Raw genomic sequence first — 24,591 nt, 5'->3', positions numbered from 1 at the left:
TTCACAAACAGAAAGCAAAACCAGGGCATTTTTTTTTTCTGTGGGGTGTGTGAGTGTGTGTGTGAGTGTGTATATGTGTGTGTGTGTGTGTGTGTGAATTTTGACAACCCACATCAGGAGATGGAAGTTTGAATCTACCAGATGGTGAAGTTTTTGAGAGAGAGTATTGCAACAATTGCTTGTAGTCCTGGAAATCAGTTTGGTCTTATTTTCAAGAGCTAAACAATCACATAGCTCCTGTGATCCAGAAATTCCATTCTTAGAAATATATCCCCAAGAGAATCCCTTGCACATGTATAGCAAGACTTATGTTCAAGACTATTTTTAGCAGCACTGTTCACCACAGAATGAACCTATTGTGAACAGTGTTTTTCCTTGGGAGGCTTGATGACTATGATGTGGTATATTTTACCGAAAGTTAAATTGAATAAACTAGTAACATGCAAAATATGATGAATCTTAGCAAAGTACTATGAAAAATTAAGTCCCAAAAGATTACGTATAGCATAGTATCCTTTTCCATAAACACCAAATAAAGCAAGTATGTGTATATATATATGTGTGTACATGTACACAGGTAATATACATAATACTTATAGAAGCAATGAAAAAATATTTCACATTTCACATATATACAAGCAATGAATACATATTACACAAATAGAAAGAAAAACACGTTAATGATAAACACAGGAGTCGGGATGATATTGGGCTGGATGAAGGGAGGCAGCAAAATCAGATGAAGGGCATACATACATATGGCCTAATGTCAGTCATTATTTCCAAGATCTCAGCTTTTACTTTAGTAAAAGGCGAAAGATTTACACGATCTGAAGAGAAACCAGAGTATAGCTTTTACTTTAGATTCTGGATTCATGAGTACTCATTGTTTTAGTAGCTATATGTGGATCAACAGTGAGCATATGATCTGAACCTAGAATTGTAACAGAATTCTAATTGTAATTGAATTGTAATTGAATTCTAAGCCTAAAGTCTAAAGAAAAAAAACATAATCTTTAAAAACCCAAACAAATTTTAGGACAAAAAAATGAAGGAAAAATTTATTTTCTTTTCCTTCTATAAGTACACCAGCTACACACTTAGCTACATTTGGTTTGGATATTGAAGAGAAATCTAGCCATTATCTGCTACCATTGGTAGCTTTTGGAAAGACAAAGAACTATTGTAGGAGAACTAAGACTGCAAATGGTAAATGATGCCTAATTTAAGAATAACAATGGACTACCACAACCTAAAGAGGAGAAAAGTATATATGACACACTCAATTATGGCTGTTAAAATATACATATACAATACATATACTCACATACTCCTCACCCAAGGAGGAAGATAAAATGGAACCAGAATGGTTTAAAGTAGGCAGCCTTCAAATGCTTCTCACTGATCACTGCATAGCCTCAATACTAGCACAGCACACTTACACTGACTAGTTTTCTCCCCCAACCAGCTGAGTAATCTTCAGCAAATCATCCGGCCGTTTTCATACTCAGTTTCCTCATCAGCTGTGAGTGTTAGGAAACAAATCAAAGTATTAGTACAGGGTCTGAGACTTAATTGTTTCTTGGAAAATGTTGATTAAATTTTAATCTCAAAGTAGATAGTAAGGAAAAGAAGACTTTTGTGATGTATCTTCAGTGATATTTCAAGCAAGCTACATTGTGTACTAGAGATTTAAGCCCTTTAAAAAACAAACAGTTTAGCCTCACTCCTATCTCCTTTCTTAAACCTGTTCACCCAGAAACATATCAAAAGCACATGTATACACGCTGGTAATATAAATGGATAGTTTCTAAACAAATGCTAATGTATAGTTCTAAACTATACAAATAGGTTTCCAATGTATAAACTATACAGTAGGCTTTCCATTTATGAATCAGTGTTCACTTATAGAATATCTGAGTTTTCAGAATAATTAGTTTTATTTGACACTGTTATAATTAAGGTGATGAATTTCATCATTTTTAACGCTAAAGTTCCATTAAAACATTTACTAAACTTAGGGAATTTTTAAACCATGGAAACTTAATTGCATTAATTGTCCTTTCTCACCCTCAAATGTTTTATAATGAAACTAAATAATGGATGCAATAATGAAGCAAAGGACAAGTTGGATTTGCATATTTTATAAACATGCTCAGGACAGTGACTGTGCTACTTTGCCTCAAATGGTAGTTAGGTTAATCATGTGTTTATGAAAGAGAAAGCACAATTTCCTCAGGCCACAGAGGTGCTCAGAGAGGTGACTTTGAAATGATGTCCTCCTAGATGTCTTCCTTTGCTCTCATGTGGGAGATGAGAAAACAAAGCTTTCAAAAGAATATTCATGTTCACAGAAAGGATAACTGTAAAACTGTTAAAGCAGTTCCCCATAGCCCCCAAAAGGGGACATAAATATGTTTAATTTACTGAGTGCTAAAGGAGATAGATACAGAAAATCCTCTCTGAGCTCTAACTCATAAAACATAGTGAACTTGCTTCACCAAATGAAGAGTATCTTCAAAAGGATTTAAAGAGGCCATTCCCTTTGATCAGGTTTTGCTCCCTAAGTCAGTTCCAGGGAGGCCCACAACTCTCTAGGTTGGCAGCCGTCCTGCTCTGCTCCCTAAATGTTTCCCCAAGAGTAAGCAGAATCCTGTCACTAGCCACTCTTCCTCACTCCCCTCTTCTCCACTCCCCACCTCCCGTTCACACACATATACCTGAGTATGCAGATTCTCAACAACCGTGAAGGAAGCAGCACAGTGTATTTTTGGAACAATGTTCTTCCAAACAGTGTCTTATTGGGTGAAGGATCTATGAATAAAGAAATACCCCAATTCATTTGGAATATGTTTTGCTTGATATACTGCATTAGTTCAATATAACGGGATAACAAGGCCCTTGAGAACAAAGAAAAATGGCACATGAGCAAAGAAGAATATACTACCTGAAATCCTAACAGAATCGTAAAGTTAAAAGGAAACTGTGCATGTCTGTCTCAGTCCAACCTGCATCTGAGAAGAAAAATTTACCATCGCAGATCGCACAAGGTCAGTCTTCTCTGTTTATTGGAAATTCTGATCTTACATGGTTTGAGGATGAGAGACAGAAAAAAATACATATGACTTATGAAAAACATTGTCAAATAAGGTTAAGATTCAGAAGATACATGATATGTCTGAAAATAATCTAGAGTAGGATTCAGAAGAAAACTTCCAGGAACAGTTTGATATCCTCAATAAAGTTCAAACAATATGGTTGCTATGAAATAAAAGGAGACTGTTATAAATAACTAGGTGAGGAAAAAATCAAATGAATGATATAAGGATGAATTGCTAACCAAAAAAAAAAAAAAGCTAGAGCCAAGTTAAAATTCATGTTGAAGGCTATAGCAAGAAGTGTTGATTCTAAGGAACGGTAAATGAATGAAGTATATATAAAAGAAAAGCTCAAGTGTCATCTCAGAACTCAAAAGAATGGGACAAAACTAAAATAATGCAAGAGAAGATGACTGATACAGAGGATAGGGAACAGAGAAGAAAAATGGAAACAACTAGTTTTCTTAAAGATAAGAAGAATTAGAACAAAAGCAATCAAAGATAAAGCACACTCAATATTTTTGAAGCAAATTGCAAAGTCTCATTGTGTTCTCATTGTGGTTAATCTTAATTGATTAAAATATGCCCATTGGTAACATTTTAAACTATAACAATGGAGAAAATTCTGATTTTTTTTCACTATAAGAATAAAAGTGCAAAACAATTCTGTGTATATCTGTTCAGGAAAAAGAAAGCGGTTTCCCACAAAAGACCAAAACTAAGTTGGCTTCAGACTTTTTTCACCATATTATAAAACAGAGTCAAGGGAGAAACATGTAAATGATCAGGAGAGAGTGTTATGGTCCTATTGAAAAACAAAAAACAAAAGCTGTCTTTTTTGTGAATCAAGGCAAAATACATCCTTAGATATATATGAGTGATCAGAATATATGTTATTTGTATGTTAATATACCTGAAGAGGTATCCAATTGACCAAGATGTAAAACATAATCAAATACGCAAAGTTGCCTATCACCTTAATAAAAGGAGTGTTGCAAGCAGTAAAACCAGTTTTAAAATCCAAGAGACTAAATTATTTTTGTATCTGTTAAAACAAGAAACAATATAAAAAATTACCTCTGAAAATCAGTAATAAGCATTATTTCTCTCAAAACCACCCTCCTGCTTCCATGATCAGCACCACTAATCAATCACGGACCTCTTCACTGCTGACATCTTAGGAAAACCCAGAATTCTGAGTATAGTGTTCCATGCCATCATTATCAATAAATTGGAATTGGACTTTGAGATAAAACTTTTTGACACCGCAAAGTTAAAGAACAATACTTTTTAAGCTAGAGAAGACAATTCAATGGGGATTATTTATTTAAAAGTTTAACAAATGCGATCATCAAAAGATGACAATAGGAAAGATTTGGAAAAACTTTTGGTTAAGCCTGATATATTGCGAAGTACTCATTATCGTGAACACAGGTATATGTTCTCATAAATACATAAAAAGACCTGCTTGTAAAGAGGAAGTTATAAGGCTGGAGTACATGTGGACAGACTGGAAGGCAAAACGCTAATCTTAAAATATTACTGATGGTTACCAGTGATTATTTAGTTTTTATTTTTTAATGTTATGTTTATAATTTAGAAAGGTAGAGAAGAAAGTACTATATGATTTAAGATGGACCGTTAATTTTTATACATTTTATAACACTAATTTAGAATTAAATTTAATGTTATAAATTGTGGAGTAAATAGGACTCATGACCTGTTCTCATCCTATTTCTAATTCAGACGAGACCATTAATCCTCTATTCAATGAAGCCTCTTGCCTGAATAATTTACTCCTATGTGCCACATTCTATTTCAACTCGAAACAATCAAAGTGAAGCCAAGTCACAGATTCTCAGGCCCAAACAGTGGGACAGGGACACTGGGATTCCCATAATTTTTGCAATATTAGTTATCTTGAGAATATCAATACTGGCCTCAAAAGTTAAAAAAATCAGTAGATTAAAAGTATATTTTTAAAACGAATTCAACGCTTTGAATTCAATTCATTTAAACTGATTTTTGCCAAGTCAGATGCTAGTAGCCTCCAATCCAATTATCCCACAGATCTGTCTACCTGTAACAGCCTAATGCCAAGTAGAAGGTTTTAACAGAAAAAAAACCAAGGCATTTTATGGGAAGACAGAAATTGAAGAAAAGGATAGAAGTGATTAAGTCGTCTAGTGATGGACATGGTTTTGGAGGATTTACCTTTCCTAATTACATAAAATTCAGCCACCCAGCACAGCCTAAATTTTCCCTTAATTGGCTGTCATAGTTTTCATACTGTCACTGGCAAACTTAATTTACACTTGGGTTAGAAAAATCTTAGAAGTAAAAGATGAGTAAATGTGGCCATGGTGATCACTATCAGCATAAATGATCACAGTATCATCTACCATCATGTAAACACACTTAAAATCAAAGAACAAAATTTTTCCCAGGAACTTTAAAATAAGAATATCACTACCCCTTGGGTCTATCATTGTCAGTATCTCAGAAATGAAGAATCCTGCTTATCCTTTATAATCTAATACTTATCCTTAATCTAAACTTATCCTTTATAATCCTGTGTTATAAATAAATACATTTAAAGGACAAAATTAATTACTAATATATCTCAAAAGAAATAATACAATCTCTTAGTTGTGGGTCAAGCTCCTTAACTTCTATTGTGTGTTTGAGCCATTTTTCACCTTTAGGTCTATTCGTTTTAACAGTTTGGAGTATTTATCTAATAGACCTGGCATTCAACCAAGCAAAAAAAGAAAGGCTTCTGTTACGTGTGTTCCAGCTGTACAATGCATCTAGTGCAGGCTTAAGTCTATTTCTAGGGTTTGTTTCTGTTTCCGCCTCTCCTTCCATACTCTTGTTTCTGGCTCTAAACTGGAGACTTATTTCTCTTTGTCCCATTTTCACCACACTGCCGTATTTTCAAAGGTCCAGTTGCTTGTTTTTCTTATTAGTACCACAACAGTAATTAGACTTTTCCCAATAAGTAAACCTGAACAAAAAAAGGTTTCTTTTGTTTTCTTTAAAAAATTGTATGTAAAGTTTAATATATATTTGAAATATATTAACATCTATAATACACATATATTTTAAATACATACTAATATTTACATCTAATTTTTTAAACAAAGCAAATATATATGAACCCGGTACTCTGATATGTCCTAAATCAAATAATCACAAACACAATTTTTTAAGGAAAAACTTTTAGAATTTTCAAACATTTGAAAGAATTTCAGGAACTTATGTATGAAAAACAAGAACATGCAAGATAGTTAATATAAAGATAAAAGTAAGAGTCTTTTAGGAATAAGGAGAAAATAACCAGGCCAGGGGAGATATAATTGTTGTATCTGAATACTAAGTTAAAAATTGAGAGCTCCTAGATAATAAAAGCAAAAAAGAAAATGTTAAAAAAAATAGCAGGGATCTTACTAGATAATAAAAGAGAACAAGCTAGTAATTCAGGAGATAGACACATTTTCCAGAAATTAAAATTCCAGAAGAAATCATTATCATATGACTCTCTATGAAACTGAGCACTGAGTAACATAATGGAAAATATCTTTGCCTAAAGTTCTGAAAAATAATCAAATTTGTTTTAATTTTTAGTACAATCATAAATTTTATAGCTTTACTGCTTCCATCCTTTAATTTAACCTAACTAATTAATCAACACAATTATTTAAATAAGCAAATTAAGTTAATTTCTCTTTGAACTATTTTACTGTTAAATTCAGAAACAATCTAATGTTTTTAAAATAGTAGAATCATTAGATAATATGCCATGAAAGTAATAATTTATTGCTATAATTGTCTTTTATTTTTGAAAGCAAAACGCTTTTAAAGAGAAAATATAAATGACAAATTTTATGTGTAACAGAAAAACATGACACAAACCTTACATCATAAGAATCCAAAAGCCACTATTAAAAAATCATGTGTGTGACTGACAACATTCTGAACTTTCTCAACTTCTAATAAAATTATGAAGAAGTCATAATCTGAAAATCATGAATACATACTTTCCAAGTAAGGGGCTGAGTGAGAAAGCTCAACTTATATATCAGAAATGGAGAAACATAAAGCAAATTAGTGTAACTGCAATTTCAGGCACAATTTTAGTTCTGTGTTTCAATAAAAATTTTCCAGCTTTTCCCAGTTACTGATATTACTGCATTTTTCCCAGAAGCAGACTACATCATAATAAAGCTACTTTATATTTCAAAAAATTAGATAGATGATTAAAAGTTATACATTTTAAACTGTCTGCTTTTAAAATCTGTTTGGTTGACAATATTTTTAAATTTGAAATGCAGTTGTGAAACTTAGTTTCCTTTTATTATTTTCATAAATGTAATATTCAAGACTTTTTTCCTACTCTACATGCTGTTACATAAATCTATTGTTTACTTCATGTAACAGAACCTCAAAAGTAAATGAGATGTTCTTCACTTTTGAGACTTATATTAAAAAGGGAGTCTATATTTACTAATTTTTCAGTTGAAAGAGAATTTGATTCTAATAATTGAAATGACATCTCAAGACTGAAATTTTATTGTTCCTTAATACCTGAACACCAAATCTATGTCATTGTTTTTCATCATTCACCACATTATAAGCATTCATCAATGAGAATTCAATTAAAGCTTGGAACTTCATCATCATCTCCTTCTTATTTCATCATCATCATCATCAACATCATCATCATCATCGTCATCATCATCAATCATTGTTTGGCACACAGTAGGCACTCAGATGTTTACTGAATGAAGGAATGAATCAACATATATTCACCTTCTATGTTCCAACATATATTCACCTACTATATATATATACTCATATATACTCTTCATGTTTACCTTACATGCATATGTTTAATGTTTACTCTTCACTGCAACCTTGCTATTTAGGAATTATAATCCTTCTTTACAGGTGAGGAAAGGGTACATGGGCTTAATTCAGAAATAATATCATACAGCTAAGAGTGAAAGAACTAGGTTTCATACTTTTTTTCTGATTTCAAATTTTATTACTTTTCCACTAAGCCTGCTATGAGAAGCATTAAGGTACTTATGGTAATTACTCAATTCAATTAAAAATTCTGTCAAGTGCAAGGCACAATCATGGTGCTCTGGAAGACAGAAAAATGAATAGACATAGGCTCTGTCTTCAAGGAATTTATAATCTACTGAGAAAACAAGTTGTATGGGCAACTAATGATGTTTTTAAGGTGGAAGCCAGAAGGGGGTAAGAGTAAGCGTACAACAGTACGGGGTACTGTAGGGCATGAGTAAAGGAGAAAGTCACTTCTTTAAGCAAGCGGATCTAGGGATGCTTTATGAATAAAAAGGAATTGGAACTAGGTGTTGAAGAGTAAATACAACTTGACAGGTTATATTTTTAGTAGCAAGAACAGCAAAAACAAAAGTAAGTAGATAGGAAGACACTGGCACTCACTCATTCCTTCATTCTTTCATTCGCTTATTAACTGCTATAAATATCGGGCATAGAGCAAGTTGGTCAAAGTCCCTGCCTAAAAGAGTGTACATTTTAGAGGTGAACAAAGTAAGATACTAGAAAAACATAAATGATTAAAACTTTTCAGACAGTAATAAGAATTATGAGTGAATTAAAATAGTCTTTTGGACTGAGTGGTCAAGAAAATAAACAGCTTAATCAAAAGACACGGAAGTATTTTGCTATTTAATCCACTATATGAAAAAAATCAAAGGGTAATCCACAAAAATTAGATACTCATTTGTTATTTGACCCATCAATATTTCTTTTTTTTTTTTTTTTTTTTTGAGACGGAGTCTCGCTCTGTTGCCCAGGCTGGAGTGCCGTGGCACAATCTCAGCTCACTGCAAGTTCCACCTCTTGGGTTCAAGGGATTCTCCTGCCTCAGCCTCCCAAGTAGCTGGGACTACAGGTGCCCGCCACCATGCCCGGTTGATTTTTTGTATTTTTAGTAGAGATGGGATTCACCGTGTTAGCTAGGATGGTCTCGATCTCCTGACCTTGTGATCCGCCTGCCTCATCCTCCCAAAGGGCTGGGATTACAGGCATGATCTACTGCATCCAGCCAATATTTCTTTACATGACAGTTGCTTAATAACTTTTATTATTAACAATAGTGACAACAATAAAATTGGCATAATCAGAATAAATACAGCTACTATAAAACATTATGCACCTATTTTAAAAAATGAATTAGATCTCTCTTTTTACTGACCTCAAGTGATGGTTATGACACATTGTTAAAATAAATGGCAAGTTGCAAAATCATATGCATAACATGATAGCATTGAGGAAAAACAATTATATCAAATGTTGTGAAGGTATAGGAAATAATCACTTTTAAAGAACTGTTGTTAGAATATAAATTGATAGACTGTACTGCAGAGAATTTGCCAGTATCTATCAATGCTAAAAATGCTCATATAATGTGATTCAATATTGAAAAAAATAAAACACTCTAAAGGAGTATATGTACTCTGCATTTTAAGAACATTTAATCTAAGGTTTCCTTTAGGTTAAAACGTATTTTTTTTTAAATTAAATGTATTTGTATACTAACCTACTGAAGAAAACAGGAATGCTTTCTCTTCTTTCGACCTGTTATTTCCCATTCTGCTCTTCCTCTAACCCCTGACTCACTATTTCTTCTGGTGAGATCTTTGGGGATTTTAGTCCCGGATAGTTCTTTGTTTTCAATAAACCACAGTTGTATGAATTTCACTACATGCTTTATTGATTTATTTGCTCACTAATCTATGTCCCTCTTCAATTCATTTTGTTTTGCCAAACGACAAGCTTAAATATTCATTTTACAGAATACATGGATGATTATCTTTCTGAATTTTGGCATGTTTGTTAAGTCTTAGTCTATATTCATACTTAAATGCTAATGTAGCTGGCTATAAGGATTTAGGTTCAAAATCAATTCCCTCAGAATCTGAAATTTTGTCCCTTTTAGAATCTCTTTTTGGTAAGTCTTATAAAAATTTGATTTTCTTTTTTTTTCTTTGTAGATAACTTGGATTTTTTTCTTGATCCTTGGTGTTCTCAAAATTTGCCTTTTTATGCTTAGACTAATTCATTCATTTGATAACTATTTATTGAGCACCTACTATGTATCAAGCACTGTTCTGTGTGCTAGAGATATCATTGAACACAACAAACAAATATATGTGTCTTTTGTTACTTAATCCACTGGTGACTTGTAATTGGTGTTTCACTCTGAAAATATTTTATAAATAATTGCTGTGATTATTTCTTCTATTCCACCTTTTCTGTTCTATGTGCTTAGAATGCTTAGAAAACAGACACACTGCACCTTCTTGATGCTTCTTCTATATAATATAAATTTTCCGTCATTTTTAATATCTGTCTTAGTCTCCATAATGGAGAAACCTTTGACTTGCTACTCATCAGTTGTGTCTATTTTTGGATTTAAGGTAATTAATTAGATCTTTAAATTAATTAATGAGATCTTTAAATTTCTACCACCATATTTAAATTACAAAGTTACCTACATTCTTCACATAATGCCTTAGTTTTTATAGATACTATATCCTTTCTTCGATATCAATTAAAGCTTTTAAAATACTTTGTATTTAGTCAAATAACCTTTTCAGGTATAAAGTCTTCTATTTGTTGAATTTGATGACTGCTCCTTATAGGGATAGATTTTCTCAGGCAATTCTTGCTTGTCTGGTCATCTTTCTGTTCCTGCATCACTGTTTTACTATCTAGAATTAGAAAGTTTTACTATCTAGAATCTATAAGAAACTCAAACAATTGAACAAGCAAAAAACAACCCCATCAAAAAATGGGCAAAAGACATGAACAGACACCCTGGATGTCACAGCATTCTAAGGAGCTAACTCATCAGGCCTCAAAGCCTACACTCTTCACTTTATCTTGATGGCAAGCTGTAACAGCCCATGGCTCAGCACAACTGGAGAAGAAAAGGGAGGCTGACTGGTTCTCAGGCTCAGAAAATAATTACACTACTACTGAGCCCAATGTTCCAGAAACCTCACCTGCCTTGAATTCATTGACTTTGGGCTTAGAGCTCTCCAGAGATCACTTCCACACCTCCGGCGGGATTCTGTTTTCTTTTGTGCTGTGCCTTTTCTATAGTGTTCTTCTGCATGAAGCAAATCCATGTTCTTTTCCCTAATTATTCCTGTCATGAATTAGTTTTTATTACATAATTAAGATGTAGAATCTAAAAAATATATTTAAGCTATCTTAAAAGACTTGTGGAAAATACATGCATATGTTTAGCTATCAACTTTTATTCAACTACTTTCTTTTCACACTCCATTAATTCAGCAAGAAAAAATATTTTCTAAAAAATGGTTACTTTTATCTAAAATATGGAAAACCAAAAGTATTGAACATATCCCTGATGAAATAATAATACAGAAGGCAAGCAAAACAAGTAAGTTTTATTTTGTTTTTCCCCATATTCATTGTTAAGCTATCGTCTCTTAGATTCAAATCCATTTTTCCTTATTTTACCTTTTGGGCTGGGACTCTGAAAACCACAGTTCTGTGGTCAGCTGAATTACTATTAGGCTCTACCAAAAGGGGGCACCAGAGAGAGATACTAAAATGCTAGAAGAGAGAGAAAGAATACTTTCCCTCTAGGCTGTTTCCTGTTCCTGTTTTGTTTCCTGTTCTCAGCATCACTGAACACTGTTTCACCCTGGTAGTAGCTAGTTGTTCCAATAGTACAACTGATTCTAGTTTGCATTTTTTTCAACAACCATAGAACCAACATTGTTCTGCCCCCTCACAGGCCCCAGGTGCTGCCAAATGGGGCCCCCTTCTTCAAAGGTTTGGGTCCCAGCCCCACACAGCCCTTCTGTTGCATTCCTGAGGCAGCATCACAACTCAGCAACACCCCTTCCTCAGAAGTTCGTCTTAGTTCATTGAGTCCTTCATCCAAGCTTCTAAACTTTAAAAACCAACCCTAGCCTCATCCTTTTATTCCCCAGCCTTATAGATGCTCTGTGAAAAATGTAGTGTTGTCTTTTTTCAGGTTGTCAATTCCTGGCTGACAATTCTTTGTATTAAATTCTCTTGTAAAAACAATTGCTGTGGTTTCTATCGCCTAACTGGACTCTGAAAAATACACTTCCCTGTCTATTTTGGCTGTCTGTGCATGCCCAAGGAGACTCCTGTCTTAATTTCAAAACCATTAATTTTATTAAATGTGAAAATGATCATCATATATTATTTATATATTTTACTGAAATGTTTTCAAATATGGCTAAAGAAAAACAGATATGGGTCTCCTTCTTGGTCATAATCTCAAAGCAGTTCAAGATGACTTTGAAAGGGAAAATAAGCATTTCCAAAAGATTTTTCTCCAAACAAGTTTTTCTGAAGCTGCAAAGAATCAGAATCCTCACTGTATGTCTTTGGAAATCTTTTCATTCCAGTAGACTAATTAATTATGGGTTACTTTTCCATGCAGACCTTCAAAACTGTTAGTGTCAAACAATGGATGCTATCAATTGACATGTATTTGTGCCCAGGTATTGATATTTCTTTAACTCTTCACCTAAATTATATATCTTCTTTTAAACATGTAGTGCAAGAACACAAAAAATATTTATTAGGTTTACATTTTGTCTTGTAGAAAATCAATGAATGCTACTGACTGTTAGTAGTCAGAAAGATGGACAGCATGAAAGCGAAGAGACCTCAATAGAGATTATGAGAGATGGCATTCATCTGCTGCCCTAAGATTAAGCATTTAAATATAAACAAATACATTCTGTGGCAGCTCACTCACAGCAAGTAGTCACACCACCAGTTTCAATAATCAAAAACTCCAGATGAAAAGGTAACACAACATACACAGAACCTGGACTTTTTAAACAGCTGACTTATTAGGAAGTACCAAGTGAATGCCTATTTTGAGACCAAGACCACCTTTCACCAAAAGTCTAACTTTTACCATTAATGTCTCATTCAGCTTCTTTTTTTTAATCACTGTCTTATGGTAAAAACAAACAAGGGATACGATTCCCTGTGCTGGAATTGTGCCAAACCCACAGCTTAACTGAGGAAGAATTGACATTCCCATCCGATAATATAGTACAGTTCGCAAATTTTCAAATCAACTTATTTGCACACTGAGATAGATGAAAAATGCAGTTTGCCATTCTTGAGCACTGTCATTCACATATCAATCCCCTAATGACTTCATGGTCTCAGAATCAAATATAGCCCTAAAGTATTTTGGGGAAGGCCCTCAAATACTTAGTTCAATTTTTTGATATTCATTGCCTGTCCATGTAGCCCCTTCTGGTATGGTAGTTCTAGGCAACAGTCATATCAAAAAAAATATTTTTGAGGCTGCCTTTGGTACAGTGTGCCTAACGATACCATGCAAATATTGTTTACTAGGGTCTTACAGCTTCCTGCTGAGAGGACCCTGCCTACGTTCTTAGATTTTCTCTGGTCCCCCTCATTTACTCCCTTTTTTATTCCTTGCTTAATTTTTTGAAAGGAACTACAGGAGACCTTGCAAACTATTTTTGCATTCTGCTTTGGATATACTTTCACTGAAGCGTTAAATGTTTATCTGGCAACTAGACAATGAGGCATATAAGTAAAAGAAGAATAAATCTCAAACATATTATCTAGTCATGCACTTTAACTTGTTTTAACCTCAACTTCTTGGTGAATTAGTAAGGTGTATTTCATCATCCTCAGTTTCAATGAGAAAACAGGGTCGAAAGAAGCTATAGTATTTTGTTCCAGAACAAAGATTAATTAAAAGTAGAGCTAAAACTACAGGATATTTTCTGATACTTAATCTCACCAAAATGCTATCTCTCATCAAAAACTATTCTTAAAATTCAAATGAAAATACATTTGTTTACTGGAGAAATATTTTTGTGTGCCTATTATGTTTTCTTAATGCAGTGGTGGTGGGCTAGTGAGAGAAACAGGCAGGTAATACATAAAAAAGAATGAATCACTAAACTGAAAATAGTTTAAACTATAGGCAGATAGTTTAGCTGAAATAAATTCAGCTGACCTAACTTTTGTTTTCAATAAAATCACTGATTTATATTAGAACTAAATGTACATATTTTACTACTATTTTTACTCACTGCTATTGCTTATATCCCACTCCATTCCTTAGATTCATTTTTCCTCTTGCTGGAGTCCATCCTTTTGTAGTTCTCTCAGCAAGAATCTGTAAGAGGTAAATTCTATTAGTCTTTGTTCAAAAGTTGTTTCATTCTCTCTTTTAAATAATAGCTTTGTATTGTATAATCTGAGGTTGAGTTTTTTCCTTGGCATTTAAAAATTTTATTCTATTACCTCCTAGCATATATTGTCAGTAATAAAAACATCTACAGTCAGCTTAATTATTGCTATTTTGTAGAAAATCTTTAAAACAATTCCTAGATTCTATCACTTTGCACCTAGGGCCTATACGTGTGCACTTGTGTAATTCTTGCCCTGTACAAAGGAATACAGCTAAGCAAGCAAGTGGGGGCTGAAAACCAGGGCATGGGACACTCACTCAAGTCATGAAATTAAAGAACAGCATCTGCCAGAGGGCACTGTTTTCTATTTCACATAAACGTGTCATATAGGATAGTGGTGATATTATAATGCATACAGAGTTGAATTTATTTTTAGTAGCATATTTACTACTTGGGTCACTGTTTGAGAATTGTCTTCCTTCAATTCAGAAGAAATTCTCATTAATTCTTCAAATCTTGCCTCTTTCCATTGTTACATTTCTTATTTGAACATATACCAGGAATATGTTGGAACTTTTCGACCTATCTTCTGATCTGAGTCTTTAACTTGACTTTAACTTTTTTTTTTTTTTTTTTTTTTTGAGATGGAGTCTAGCTCTGTCAGGCAGGCTAGAGTGCAGTGGCACGATCTCAGCTGACTGCAACCTCCACCTCCTGGGTTCAAGCAATTCTCCTCCCTCAGCCTCAGTGTTTTGCTCTGTGTCTTGCTATTTATTATCTCTTTAGCCATGTTCACTTGTTAATTTTAAAATGACCATAATTTTCAATGCCAGGATTTCTAATTGGCTCCTTTTCTGCTAATCCTGGTATGAAGTCTCATTTGTCTGTTTGTATTTCATAATTCCTTTTTCTTTTTTTAAAAAACATTTCTGTATCCCTTTCAGAATTTTAAAAATACTTATTTTACAAATAGTTTTTGAAAAACTGCTTTAGTATTTGTATTTCTTTGGATAATTTACTTGATTATTGAGTTTGTTGGGCCTATTTCATAAAATTTGGCTTTCATCTTCTTGGGTTAGATTTTTTCCTCTCTCCTGCCCATTACCATGGTAAAGTAGCATTTAGATACTTTAAATATATATTTTTAAATATTTTTTCCAGCATTGCTATCTTGAAAGTGTTGAGGGAGGTGTTTATTAATATATCAATTGGCAATACCATTTTAATTAGAAGTTTCAAATACACATTTCTAATGTATTATTTGTTAAGCCAAGAAGTGGTCCTAAGATATGTTATAGGTTTGGCTTGCAACACTAGCATTCAGAACTTTGTTTTACACGACCAGTTTTTCTAATTACACAGTCCGAAGAGTAGCCAACTATGACCCGTAGGCCTAATCCAACCTGCTACCTGTTTTTTTCTTAAGGTCTGTGAACTAAAAATTATTTCTAAATTTTTTAATGATTGCTTAAGAAATATAGAATAATATGCAACAAAGACAATTTTTGACCCACGAAGCCTAAAACTTTTACTGTTTGGCCCTCACAGAAAAAGTATGCTGATGCTTAACATACAGTTTATCTATAGATGCTATCCCAATTATTTTTATTTTTTGATTATTTTTGATAGACTTTAAAGATTAATTTTAGATTTGCAGTAAAACTGATAGGAAGGTGATAGGGACAAGGGCAGAGAAATTCTAGGCAGAAAAGGGCAGATCCCTGGCAAAACCCCACCCTCAAGCCAAAAAGCCTGCAACCACAGCCCAAAGTGAGAACTTATATCCCTGATTTCCTGCTTGAATATTACATCTTCCTAAAGCACTTATGGCCCCTCCCTGCCCCATCCTGTGCCTATAAGAACCCCAGACTCAGCTGGTAGATGAGATTACAGCTGGACATTGGAGAGAAGCAATCTGACTTCAGAGGGACACCTTGACAGTTTAACTTCAAAGAAGAATCTGGCCAGAGACAGGTGGACTTCAGGGGAGGATTACCTACCCACCCCGTACCCTTTTCAGCTCCCCTTCCTGCTGAGAGCCACTTTCATTGGCAATAAAATCGCCCACATTTACCGTCCTTCAATTTGTTTGTGTGACCTAATTTTTCCTGGATACCAGACAAGAGCTTGGGAGCCATGAGCGCAGATACAAAAGGCTGTCACACTGACCCTTTGTCCTTGCTGGCAGAGGGCAGCCACCTCACACAAAAAGGCAAAGGGCCTACTAAGCTTTTAACATTTAAGTCAGCCATGGATGGCAGAGCTAAAATAGCACTGTAACACATGCCCTCTGGAGCTTCAAGAGTCACAGGCACCCCTGCCTGGATGCTGCTGCACGGCCTGCAAATAGTTCACTCCTGCTGGCGCCCAAAAGCAGCTGGCTGAATCCCATACTCGCTTACCTACTTGCTCCCTCCCACAAGGAGTTGAGCATGGTGAGCCAAGTAAATGGAGTTTGTTCCTGCCAGTTCCCAAAAGTGCTTGCTCTGGTTCCTGCACTTGTTTGCTCACATGCTCCTTCCCATGAGGAGTTGAGAGTGGTAGGCTGAGTGAACAAGGTACCGTATCACAAGTCCCATGAAGGTGTCAGAGAAATATCCTGCTTCAAAGGTACTGAGATTTCCCATGTACACCTAGCCCCACATGTGCATAGCCTCCCCGATTTCAGCATCCCACATAACAGTGGTATATTAGTTACAATTGATGAGCCTACACTGAAACATCATTATCACCCGAAGTCCATAGTTCACATTAGTATTTACTCTTGGTATGTACATTCTATGGTTTTGAACAAATGTATAATGACATATGCCCACCATTAAACAGAGTAATTCACTGCCCTGAAAATCCCCTGTGCTCTAACTATTCATCTGTCCCTTGTGCCAACCCTGAAAATCACTGACCTTTTTGCCGTCTACATAATTTTACCTTTTCCATAATGTCACATAGCTAGAATCATACAGTATGTAGCCTTTGAAGATGGATTCTTCAGTTTAGTAATATGCATTTTAAGTTTCCTCCACCTCCTTTCATGGCTTGATAGCTCATTTCTTTGTGGTACTGAATAATATTCCATTGTCTGGATATACCATAGTTTATTTACCCATTCACCTGCTGAAGGATATCTTTGTTGCTTCCAAGTTTGGGCAATTATGAACGAATAATGCTGCTATAAACATCCATGTGCAGGTTTTTGTGTGAACAGAACTTTTCTATTCCTTTGGGTAAATATCAAGAAGCACAACTACTATGTAATATAGGAAGACTATGTTTAGTTTTGTAAGAAGCCAGTAAACTGTCTTCCAAAGTAGCTGTACCATTTTGTATTCCCACTAGCAATGAATGTTGCTCCATATCTTTGTCAGCATTTGGTATTGTCAGCATTCTGGATTTTAACAATTTCAGTACTTGTGTAGTGGTATGTCATTGTTGCTTTAATTTGCATTTCCCTTATGATACATGATATGAAGAATCTTTTTAAATGCTAATTTGCCATCTGTATCTTCATTGGTGAAGTAATGTTCAGATCTTTTGACCATTTTTTTAATTTGGTCATTTTCTTATTGTTGAATTTTAAGTTCTTTGTATGTTTTGGATAACAGGCCTTTATCAGATGTGTCTTTTAAAAATGTTTTTTCCAGTCTGGGCTTCTCTTTTTCTTCTTTTGACAGTGTCATTTTCAGAGCAGAAATTTTTAATTTTAATGAAGTCCAGCTTATCAATTCTTTCTTTCATGGATCATGCCTTTAGTGTTGTACCTAAAAAGCCATCACCATACCCAAGGTCATAAAAGATTTGTCCAATGTCATCTCCTACAAGTTTTATACTTTCGTGTTAACATTTAGACAGGTGATTTATTTTAAGTTAATTTAGGTAAACCATATAAAGTCTGTGTCTAGATTCCTTTTTTTTGTATGTGAATGTACAGTTGCTACAGCACCACTTGTTGAAGGGCTATCTTCACTCCATTTTATTGTCTTTCCTCCTTGACTATATTTGCTTAGTTGACTATAGTTATGTGGGGATGTTTTTCCCCTGGACTTCCTGGTATGTTCCATTGATGTATTTGTCTATTTTTTGCAAGTACTTGATTATCTTGATTACTGTAGATTTAAAGTCTTGAAGTTAGGTGGTGTCAGTCTTCTAACTTTGTTTTTCTTTGGTATTGTGTTGGCTGTTGTGGGTCTTTTGATTCTTTCATATAAACTTTAGAATTAGTTTATTGATATCCACAAAATAACTTAGTAGGATTTTAATTGGGATTGCATTGAATCTCTACATCAAATTGAATGATGTATTGATGATATTGAGTTTTCCCATTCATGAACATGGAATATCTCTCCATTTATTTAGTTATTTGATTTCTTTCATCAAAGCTTTGTAGCTTTCCTCATACAAGTCTTACACATATTTTGATAGATTTATACCTAATTATTTTATTTTTTGATGCTAATGTAAATGGTACTGCATTTTAAATTTCACATTCCACATGTTCATTGCTGGTATATAGGAAAGCAATTGACTTTTGTGTATTTACCTTGTATTCTGCAACCTTGCTATAATTGCTTATTAGTCCCAGGAAGGTTTTTAAAATTTTTTTTCTGCATAGATAATCATGTCATCTGTCAACAAAGACAGTATTATTTCTGTCTTCTCAATCTCTATACTTTTTACTGCCTTTCTTGTCTTATTGCATTAGCTAGAACATCCAGTGCAACAATGAAATGAAGTGGTGAGAAGGGACATTCTTGCCTTGTTTCTGATCTTAGTGGGGAAGCTTTGAGTATGTTGGTAGCTGGGGGGTTTTTGTATATATTCTCTACCAAGTTAAGGATGTTCCTCTCTATTACCAGTTTGCTGAGAGTGTTTATAATAAATGGGTACTGCATTTTATCAAATGCTTTTTCTGTATCTATTAATAAATTCTAATGATTTTACTTAAAAAAATCTTGAGTGAAGCTCATAAATTTACCTTTACATAAGAACTTCAGATTCACATGGTCCAATGACAACATTGTGAGATGCCTCATAATGTTCATGGGTATACATAATGGTTTCAGGGATTACACTTTTGATACCCACCAACCTACATTTTCCCAAAGTGTTAATAACTGATTCAAATCAATTAAGCATCCATAGCTGTCACTGATTGCAGAGCCATATGTTAATGTCAATTATCTTCTATGTTAGTCCACTGTAAATACCACACATATTTTTCTCAGACAAAAAAATGAGGAAATAATTTACTTTGTTTTTCATTGTTTCTCATGTTGTTGAAATTCCAAACTGTTTTCATTTCTTGGTGTAGTAATGTTGGACTGATGAGAGAAACAGAAAATCACTGATTAAGAAAAGTGAGCTATTAAATTAAAAACCTTTGGAAACCATAGAAAGGAGAATTCCAGTTGAAGTAAATTTACCAGATGAAAGCTAGCGTTCTTTTACACAAAATATGTTGAGTTCTATATTATAATTTTTTAAGAAACCAAATACTCATTTGTCCCTGAGGATACTTTGGGTAATCGGCTAGTTCATTAAAATGCTTTTAATTCAATGTGGTAGAGAACTAGAATGTATTTATCTCTTAGTCTTATTCTAGGTACTAAAAACTGCTGACAAATTTTGGCCCAGACAGAAAATTTATACCTACTTTCTAACATAAAGGTGCAAAAGGAGCTTCAAAAATTATTTACAGAACTATTTTCCAAATAATGTGGAGGCTACAGGTGATGTTCATCTAGTTATAAGAAAACAATCGATTATTGCCATCTTGTCTCTTCCCAGAGGCAGGTGTCCAGGGACTAATCAATGCAGAAACACACAGTGAAAATTTCGATTTGCAGAGAGTGGCTCAAAGAGGGAATGCAAAAGGGGTGTCCGATTTGTAGCATAATTTTATGTCTTGGGTTCTACCCTGATTTATTGATTTAACTATAGCAAGGAGACAACTGTTTTTCAAAGCCTGGAGTCAAGCATGATCCCTTCCTGCCTTAGAGTGTTAGTCCACAAACAAGCTCAAAGGGTTCTGTGTCACCAAGTATAAGAAATATGTTTCACAATGAAAAAAAGTAACTCTCCTTTGTTATTCTTTATCTGGCTACTGGTTTCTTACTCCCAGCTTACTATAAAGCAAATTTTCTGCTTTAAATTCACCCTTTAGAAATTTTCTTATTATTCACTGTGGCAGAAAAGATAAAAGTGATTATGGCTTCTATCCTGAGCTTTGGATCCTGGTTACAGCTGACAACTCTATATTCTAGTAGGAATAAAATCTTAAATGATTGCTATCTTGCTGGCTTCCTATACAATACAAACACGAACTGTGAACCAAGTCCTTTTGACAAATGAAAATATTTCATTAAGCCTATTCAAGTTATATTCTTGACAAAGCAAAACATTCTTGTCACCAAATCAGTACACTCCTCCTCCCTCCTAAGCCTGTGGTTTTGTGGAGGTAACAAGTAAACAATTCCTCTGATCTTGGTTCCAAATAAATAATACTAGACTATATTACTCATTTGGAACCAATGATACTACCTGTTTCTTCTTACCAACACCACATGAGTATAACCTAAAAGTTATTCATTGATAGCTTTACTGAATTACTCTTTTCAATTAACATTGAGATTGCTTTTAAAATTTTCACTCAGGGAAAGTTGTTTTTTGTTGTTTGTTTTATTTAGGTCTTGGATGACTGAAAGGCACTCAGGTTGTAGTTTCATCTTGGCCAAATTATAGCTATTGATTACGGTCCCATTAATCCATTTTCATTATTTCATTCTTTGAAAGAAGGCATCTGAGCCATATGGGGAACCCAAAAGAACACAGCAATGAACACAGGAAAAAACCTCAGGAATTGTGGGGAGACCTCCACCTCTTCTTCAAGCACCAGTGCTACTAGAATCTACCCTTACCTTTGTCAACTTTTTCCTCTTAGTCAATTTTCGATACCTAGCTATTTCCTCTGGGGCTTTGAAATGCCCATGCTTTAGTTGAGTGTTTGCCTAGTACCAAGAATGTAATAATCAATCTGGCTGGAGCAGACTTTAGCTTCATTACCAGGTGTTTATTATTTCTGCTTTTTTAAAAATAAAAAAATTATCATCATCTAAGTCATGGGTGGACAAACTATAGCCCACAGGCCAAATCAAGCCCGTCATCTACTTGTGTAAACAAAGTTTTATTGGATCACAACCATGCTCATTCTCTATACATCATCTATAGCTGTCTTCATGCTACAATGACATATCTGAGTAATTTCAACAGAGACTGTATGGCATACAAAGCTAATTTACTAATGGCATACGAAGCTATGGCATAAGAAACTATTTACTAATTACCCTTTTAAGGAAAAGTTTGCTGACCCCTGGTCTAGAATCCTGACATTATGTATTTAGGACTTTCTCTTGCTGCCTGTGTGATGTTTCCATGGCTAAGCTTTCTCATCTATAAATTGGGGCTAGAACCTGTCTCCTAGGATTCTTGTGAGGATGAAATTAGGTAATGTATGTGAAGCACTTAGCTCAGGGCTGGGTAAACACTCAATAAATATTAGTGTTGTGGGGACTTGATGTCTCATTTGAAGCTATCTATTCGAACTCTTTCTTGTGAAGCAGTTCAGTACAGAGAACAAGAGCTTTGAACTTGGGTTCAATTCATATAGTAGAGGTTACTACTTGTGCTATCTTAAGCAACTGTTCTACTTTTCCTTTCTTCTCCCTATAACAGGAATAATGAAAGCTACCATGGAGACAAAGAGAAATCCTTAAAACTTGCAAAGACAGCAAGACCAACAGCAATAATAAGACAAATTGCATGCAATGGACTGAAGATCATAACAACAGACTTAGCCATTGCTGGGAATGAAAAATAAAGAAAAAAAAATGCTTTCAATATTTTGAAGGAAATAGATTTTTTACCAGAATTCTCTACTTAGCCAAACTATCAACTAAATGTGAGGGTAACATAAAGACATTTCAGGAATGCAAATTATAAAATCACAAAAACAAAACAAAAACCTCTCATAAACTCTTTCTTGACAATTTATTGGAGGATGTACTGAATTAAAAAAAAAAAGAAGAAGAAACTGAATAGATAAAAAAAAAAAAGAAGAGAAACCCAGGAAGAGGGAGATGTGTTATCTGGAGGGATCTGGGAAGAAGATGAGAATTGCAGTGTAGATTTTATAGATTTTTAAATCTCTTTGAATTCCCCATATCGAAACAGCAAATAGGATAAATTAAACAAAAACTCATGGGCAATATCTATAACAAAACTTTGTGACAGTGTATGCCCCAACATCGTGAAATATGAGTTCAGGGAAAGAACCACTGGAACAGCAAGACCTGAATATTATCAACTATGGAGACAAAAGAATTTCTAATGGCCTTGAGAGCTAGAGGACCAAAACTTTGATCAATTTTCCATTGGTTTCGTGGTCTCAAATTAGTTTGTAATCTCTTCTTCTCCCTCCTTTTCTTTCCCCCAGCATCCCATTTACAGGGGTATCCATTTATTCCCAGCAGTACTCCAAAGGCAATTCTCCCTCTCTTAATTAATTGCATTATATCTACATTGTAAGAAGATATAGCTTTACGCATGCTTCTATAAAAACATTCACATAATCTATCATATAAATCAGAAAAGTTTTGAGGCTGAAAGAGGCCACTATTAATTAGGCCAAGACAAGACCTATAATCTGGACTCTAATGGCAAATTGGATATATGATCATCTTATTTATAAAAATCACTCAGTCTTACTACTAAAGGTAAATATATATTTCATGTTTATCACCTGTTCTTACACAGATGTCCTTCCAGTCATTTTGGTCTTCGGAAGCCCATTGTCTAGTAGATTTTGCACGAAGAGCTTATGGAAGCATTTTTTTTTACTTTAGACTTGAAGTTTAGGCAGAGTGAAGAAAAACGTGATTCATATTTTCTTTTTATTAAAAACGTTTTATAACAGCTTTATTGATATATAATTCATTCACTCATTTAAATTACACAATTAGTTTTTAGTACATTCACAAGATTGTTTAACCATCGCCACAGTTTTAGAACATTTTCATTACCACTGAAAGAAACTACCCCTACTAGCATCACTACACATTTCCACCCAACCCCTAGGCAACCACTAATTTACTTTATCTCTATAGATTTGCCTATCATCAGCATGCCACACCAAGGGAATTATGCACCATGCAATCCTTTGGACTAGGTGCTTTCACTTAACACAATGTTTTCAAGGTTTAGCAGTACTACTGTATGTATCAATCAGTAACTGATTTCCTTTATGGCCAAATAATATTTCACTATAGATTTAGAATAAAGAAAACAAGATTAATATTTGAATGAAAATAAGAGCCGACAAAAAATTTTTAAGTGGTTTCACCAAATGTTTCTTCTTCATTGGCATTATGACTGACATAGTTATCGAATTAAGTATAAGATATACACTTAACATATATTTAATAAATGTAATAAGTATATGCTTATATAATAAAATATATAATATTTTAATAGTATAAAGTGTTGTTATACTTTAATATAAAGGAAATATTTTAATACTTATTTAATATAAATTTTAATTGAATTAAAATATAGGGTAATTCACGAAACCAACCACAAATGGAGTTACTAATATGGAGGAGTAGTGAGCCCAAATAAAAGTCTGAACATTTCTACAAGTAGTAAGGATAGAAATAAGGTATATGCAACCTTTTTCTGTCTATATAGAAAATAGCACTCTCATTAAAGTCATCTTTTAATGTGTCAATTACTGTAACATCTTTTTAACTTTTAGATACAGGGTACATGCACAGGTTTGTTACATAGGTAAACTCGTGCCGTGGGTTTTGGTATATAGATTATTTCATCACTCAGGTACTAAGCCTAGTACCCAACAGTTATCTTTTTGATCTTCCTCCTCCCACCCTCCACCCTCAGGTAGGTCCCAGAGTCTGTTGTTCCCCTCTTTGTGTCCATGAATTCTCACCAATTAGCTCCCACTATTAAGCGAGAACATATGGTATTTGGTTTTCTGTTTCTGTGTTAGTTTGCTGAGAATAATGGCCTCCAGCTCCATCCATGTTTCTGCAAAGGTCATGATCTCATTCTTTTTTATGGCTGCATAGCATTTCATGGTGTATATGTACCACATTTTCTTTATCCAGTCCACCATTAATGGGCATTTAGATTGGTTCCATGTCTTTGCTATTGTAAATATGTTG

General features: G+C 34.1%; 1 protein-coding gene across 1 annotated transcript in view; it reads right to left on the bottom strand.

Moving 5' to 3' along the window:
* Positions 1–24,591, bottom strand: part of KCNN2 (potassium calcium-activated channel subfamily N member 2) — a 394,236-nt gene that overhangs the window by 264,081 nt on the left and 105,564 nt on the right. The window contains exon 2 of the mRNA XM_031011707.3: positions 14,258–14,343. The gene's annotated coding sequence lies outside the window, so the exon portion shown is untranslated. The remainder of the gene's footprint in view (positions 1–14,257; positions 14,344–24,591) is intronic.

This window comes from Gorilla gorilla, chromosome 4 (genome assembly GCF_029281585.2).
Source record: "Gorilla gorilla gorilla isolate KB3781 chromosome 4, NHGRI_mGorGor1-v2.1_pri, whole genome shotgun sequence".
NCBI classification, from domain to species: domain Eukaryota; kingdom Metazoa; phylum Chordata; class Mammalia; order Primates; family Hominidae; genus Gorilla; species Gorilla gorilla.
This window is presented reverse-complemented; position numbering and strand designations above follow the sequence as displayed.